This window comes from Psammomys obesus, unplaced genomic scaffold (genome assembly GCF_907164565.1).
Source record: "Psammomys obesus unplaced genomic scaffold, mPsaObe1.curated_primary_1811, whole genome shotgun sequence".
Taxonomy (NCBI): domain Eukaryota; kingdom Metazoa; phylum Chordata; class Mammalia; order Rodentia; family Muridae; genus Psammomys; species Psammomys obesus.
The window spans coordinates 5,158,305-5,164,144 of record NW_026590767.1 but is presented as its reverse complement, the minus strand read 5'-3'; the positions used below and the strand labels follow the sequence as shown (position 1 = coordinate 5,164,144).

Here is a 5,840-nt window from a genome sequence, read left to right as displayed (position 1 = left end):
AGGTAGTGTTTCCAGCATCCAGGAAGGGGTAGAAGAGGTAGTGTTTCTAGCATCCAGGAAGGGGTAGAAGGCACACAGGGGTGGCCGGGCCAAGGCAGGAAATGCAGGTAATTCTGTTCATACAGAGCCGTGACTTGGACAGCGCCAGAGACCCTCATCTGTCACTCATTCTCTCATTTGTTAAATATTTGCCGATGTCCTGCTGGGTGAAAGATGCTGACTCAAGAGCATACACTGCCAGCGGGATGTACTTCCCTACATGCTTTGCTCAGGATGTGACCCCCTCAGCGTCCTGTCCTCCCCACCACTGCACCTAAGCCTTTACCCTTCCTGGGGACAGAGGTTGCTCCCTGGCTGGGGTCCTGGCCAGCCAGATGTGCTGGACCAAGCATTGTAACTATAGCGGTTGGTTCACATGCACTTTCCATGATTCAGGGAGAAAGCCTTTGTCCAGGATACATCTGCAGTGTCTCATCTTCCTAGTCCACAGTAAGAGCCCAGATCTGGACTTGTGTAGGGGCCGTTGAAGAGCTCCAGGGAAGGGGCTCACTCAGAACTCCCTGAGTCGTTGCTTGGACAGCTATGCCATTCACACCCAGTGACCTGGCCAAGTTGTTGAGTCACACTGAATTCTCCGGTTACATCCAGGATGTCCGTTACTCATACTCCAGAGCTGGCTACCCAGAGCTGACCGGATGAAGCCCTTCCTTCCAGCTAACTATTCCCTTTTGAGATGGGCTTTTTGCAGTCCAGCATTATTAGATTTCAATAAAATGCTCCTGCTTCCAAGTCTCCCTACAAATAAAGCTATAGAAAATTCAAAACATGTGTCTGCAACTCCAAAGTGGCAGTGTGATAGACTTTCAGAATATCTTCTGTGGGTTTTATTCATTTACTTGTTGTAAAAATCTAATTATTATTATTATTATTGATATTGTTGAAGATCTTCCTGCTAGCTGGGACAGTTTTCTTTTCCTACCACATTTCAGTGTGTGTGTGTGTGTGTGTGTACATGCACTCGAGCACAAGTTGAGGCCAGAAGTTGACATCAAGAGTCATCCTCAGCCACTCTTTTCTGAAACAGAGGCTCTCATGAACCTGGACCCTGATTTGGCTAGACCAACATCAAGTGAGTTCCAGGGATCCTCCTGTCTCTGCTTTCCATTGCTGGGATCACAGGAGTGTTCTGCCAGGCCGGGTATTTTTACATGGGTGCTGTGGAGATCTGAACTCAGGTCCACTTTATTCATTGAGCGGTCTCTCTAGCCCAGCATCTCAAGATTTTACGTGTTGGTATTCCAGACATAAACAACTGTCCACAATTCAAACAGCATTGAGCTTCTTATCCCAGTTGTCTTAATATTCGGGAAGATTTTCTGTTGGCATAGCATGACCTTTACCCCTGCTAAAATACAGCTGAGGTTTTTCTTCAGGCTGCAGATTTACATTCGGCAGTGTTGCTTGCCAGAAACTTTAGCCTAGTGATGTCATTACTTGACAATTAACCTCATAGGTATGTTATATAATCACCACATGCCGAAGTCACTGATTTCCCTTGAAGAGGTCCCCATACATGTTGTTAACCAATGTTATCACTCACCAGAATCCACTGTCATTTGATTTATGCCATGTCAGCTGGCCACATAAATTCTAGGGCTGGTGAATATTCAGTATTTATCTACAAGGCTGGTTTAAATGAGCTCTGTTTCTTGAAATCCACTCAGGGCCTTCTATGTACTGATCATGTACAGTAGTAACTGACAGTTATAGAGGGGAAGAAAAGATATTTTGCCAAGAGGTATATTGTTGGGGAATAAGGACAAGCTTGTCCCATTGAATAATAAGGAAATGATAGAATTTGTTCATTTGAACTTCATTTTCTGATAAAGGCAAAGGCCAACTTGGAGAGAACGGAAGGGCAGATGGCCCCAGCTTATTCTAATGCCTTTGTCTGTGGGTTTAAGTGACAAGGAGTTGACAGAGAGAGAGTGGAGCCAACTGGCCTGAACTAGAGCAGTGTGTTGCTGATGAGAATCACCTCACTAGGAGAAGCTCAGGATGAGTAAACCTGGAGCTTCATTCAAGACGCTGTCGTCCTCATTTCCTCAAAGGACATCATGACATTGAGAACTTCCAGACTCAGTTACAAGTGTGAGCCACAGCGTTCGAACCAAAGCTGGTGATTAAAATGCAGGGCAGTGTCAAGACTCCCTCCGAAAGGCTCAGTTTTATCTCCTGCTAGTGGCCAAGCACTGAGTGTTCCGTTATTAAGAACTCAAAGGTTTTTAATTGATGTAGCGCTGAAGTGATAAGAAAATTGTTGCCATCCTGTCTGCGAGACAGACTTCAATCTCTCACCTTCGTGAAGACACACAGCCCAGAATTTTTTAGTGCAACAACTCTGAGCCCACATCTATGACTTTGCAGGGTCTTTGCAAATGGATAAGACAAGACCTACAGTTTTCAAGTTCTTGGCCATTCTGCCTCAGAGATAAACACCAGCTGGCAGCTGACATACAATGGCCACAAAGAACACTAGCATGTCCCTGTCCTGATGGACTCAGTGAGAGCCTGAGAACGTCAGCTCAGAAGGCCATCTGTGACTTGGTTTCCTTTTTCTATCTTTCATTTAAAGATAGGTCCTTCGGATATAGAGATGCAATCCTCCTGCTTCTAAATTTTGGACCTGGACTTCATCTCTGAGAGAACAGCAATTTATCTTTCCCAAAACAACGCCTCTGCCTTTGTGTGATTTAAACAGGGTGGCATAGTAGCTTTTCATTTGATGCCAGCAATAAGTGAAAATCCACAGCTGTAGAAGAAAACACTGGGGAGATGTGCCCACAGACCCCAGGTGCTTCATTTGCAGGGTACAAATGCCTATCCCTGGGAATGTTGGAGAGCAGGAGGCTGGCCCATTGGCCTTCTGCTCACTTCTTCATGAAAACCCTTCTATTTGTGGTCAGTAGGTAAAAAGTATGACAAATGCAAGGAAGATTCATGAGGGAAAGAAGAAAAGAATCAAGGATCATGCCAAGTCTCCATGGGAAGGGAGAAACAGAAGAAGGTCCCGAGAGACCCAGCAGCCCTGGATGCATACAATAGTGATGGATTTAGACCACGCACCCAGCATTGATCCTATCATGTAACCTGTGAGATAGACTGCCCTGGCCAGAGAGGAGTCTTAATATCCATTCCTCTGGCATTGCATGGGAAAGTCAGTGATACCTGACCATGTAAAATGGGCTTGCTCTAAGAAATACATGCTGCTTCTGAAAGCAAGAGTATAATAGACATACAAGGCACAGCCATCAATCTCACACCGTTTACATGGCAACTCACTGCTAATAACGCAGACTTTGCTTCAGATCCCCGGGGAAACCCCCTCCTCACTGGCACTCCTGAATAAGGGAGTTACTCCATGTGTGTGGCTGCTGAGCTGCGCTGGGGGAGCAGTGCCAAGACCTGCCCATGAGCTCTACCTGGGAGCAGATTGGCCACAGAAAGTATCCCAGAACCCTGCATGGTACCATCCTACAGTGTAAGGTTGGGGGTAGTCAGAGGAGAATTAGACTGTTTCAACTGTCTGCATCATTATAAGTTTGATTCTACTTCATCTTCAGCCTTGAAATATCTGTTTCTTGAAAGAGATATCACCTCAGACCCCAAAGACTACAGTAGGAACCATCAGGCAATTGGATAAGGACCAGCATTACACACAGAGCTCTGTTCATCCCCTCCCTGCCCCACCCCACCCCCACCATTCAGTTAAAAGAGCAGCGGCAAGGAATTGATGGGAATCCTCAGTCCCTGGCTGTTGAAGAATGGAGAAAGTCAAAAACACCACAGCATGCTCCCCATAGACAGGAATACAGAAAGGATACAGGGTAGTGGCATAGACCGGGCCTGTGCCACAGGCAGGCAGTTCTATCCTGTCTCCAGGCTTACAGCAGTAGAGGAAGGCAGCATAAGTCATCGCTGTGCTGGTGGGCGGAGACATGTCCCGCCTCTGCACGTGTCAATAGAAAACTGTGACATAGTGTCTCCTGCTCCCTCAACACTCCCTGGCAGAGACACAAAGTTATCCTCAGAATGCCGTATTGTTCAAGGTGCTGTGGAGACCATCTTACTGGCCAAATTATATGAAGCTTGTTACCTCAGAAACTGACATCTCTTTATAAGTCACTTCAGGGGTGGAGAGGATTGCATGTTTGTGTCTTTATATAGTTGTTTTTGTGCACATGGGCAAGATATCATGCCCCACTTTGATTTTCTAAGATGGACCTTTCCTAAACCTGGAGTTCACCAACTCAGCTAGACTGAGTGATGGGCCAATAGGCTCTGGGCATCCTCCTGACTGCCTTCTCAGCACCAAGGTTACAGGTACATGTTGCTGTGCCTGGCTTTGTGCACTGATGTTGGAGAGCTCTTCACCAACTCACCTATCTCTCCAGCCCCTCCATAAAGCTCATCTCTTGGGGATTTTTTTTTCTGGAATAAGAAGAGTCAACCAAAGGGTTTAAAACTATCTGGCGCTCTCTGCAGTAACCCAGTTGGAGGGAAATCCCTCTGGGCATGCACAGACTCTATGGGGGTGTTACCCAGATGGTCAATATCTAAGAGGGAAGCAAGGAGCAGCTGGCATCATAATCAAGCAAGGAAAGGGTCAGTGGACACAGAACGAAGTGAAGGAGATTAAGTCTGTGATTGAAAACAAAGGTGATGTTGCAGAGATTGGGTGCCTATCCTTTTTCTGTAACAGAACATTAGTTCTGGTTTGAGCTGGTCACCTTAGCAAGATGCTCCAGGAGGCCTGCCTAAAATGCTTACTAGGAGTGAAGAAAGGAGTGCCAAGTGTGGTGGCACATGCCTTTAAACCCAGCACTTGTGAGGCAGAGGCAGGTGCCTCTCTGAGGTCTAAGGTAGCCCGGTCTACATCGTGAGTTCTAGGACATCCAAACCTACACCATGAGACCCTGTCTCAAAACAAACAGGGGAGGCAGGAGGTCCAGAATGGGGTGGCTAGTACAGAAGTCATGGCCAGGCACAGGCTCACCTCACACGGAAAGAGGTGGTGTGAGATGGCAGTGGTGAGTTGTGTGTGTTTTTGCTATTAAATGAAGTGGCCATTTCTGTGAGTAGCTGATAAGGGGCCAGCACAAGTTAAAGAACAATGGGTATCACTTTGGAGGAGAAAAGGAATCCTGGCCTTGGACCAAGTCTGATTGGAATCTAGATTGCATTGTAACCTTCAAGACCAACAGAGACTCCCTATAGTTGGGAGCAGAAAAGGATAAAGGGCAGGTCTGGACTTTGGGAAGTCACCTCTTAGTCATTGGAAGTGCTATGAAAGAAAATGTTCAAACCAGAAGCTGGTGTGGAGAGGAAGGCAGGCAAAGACCATGTGGCATGGTTTGACCTGCTTTGTTCTGACTTCCTCGTTGTTACCAACAAGTTCTCTTATGGCTGGCGTAAGAACCCTCCAAAGCTTTGGCCCTGCAGCCCTCTATTATGTGTTTTCTGTCCCAGGCTAGAAGATATGGTTTTAAAAACGGCCACTTTCTGGGTTCTCTAGCTATTATTAACCCTCCCCCATGCAAACTCCCTTTGCCAGGGCATATATTCTTTTATGCACAGTGACTACTGGGTCTTAGAAAGCTATGGCCTGTGAGAACAATCTCTGCAAAAATGACTATTCATTGAAGCCAGTTCTTACCTTTGAGGCTTTGTAGGACTGAAAACAAAAGATTTCTGCATCTATCTCACTCTCCCTTCTCTTGCTCTCACTCCCTTACACACACACACACACACACACACACACACACACACACACACACACA

The 5,840-nt window shown here is 46.4% G+C and overlaps 1 protein-coding gene across 1 annotated transcript in view; it reads left to right on the top strand.

The window, feature by feature from the left end:
• The window catches only part of Adam12 (ADAM metallopeptidase domain 12), a 256,510-nt gene that overhangs the window by 219,858 nt on the left and 30,812 nt on the right, over positions 1-5,840 (top strand). The gene's annotated exons all lie outside the window — the stretch shown is intronic.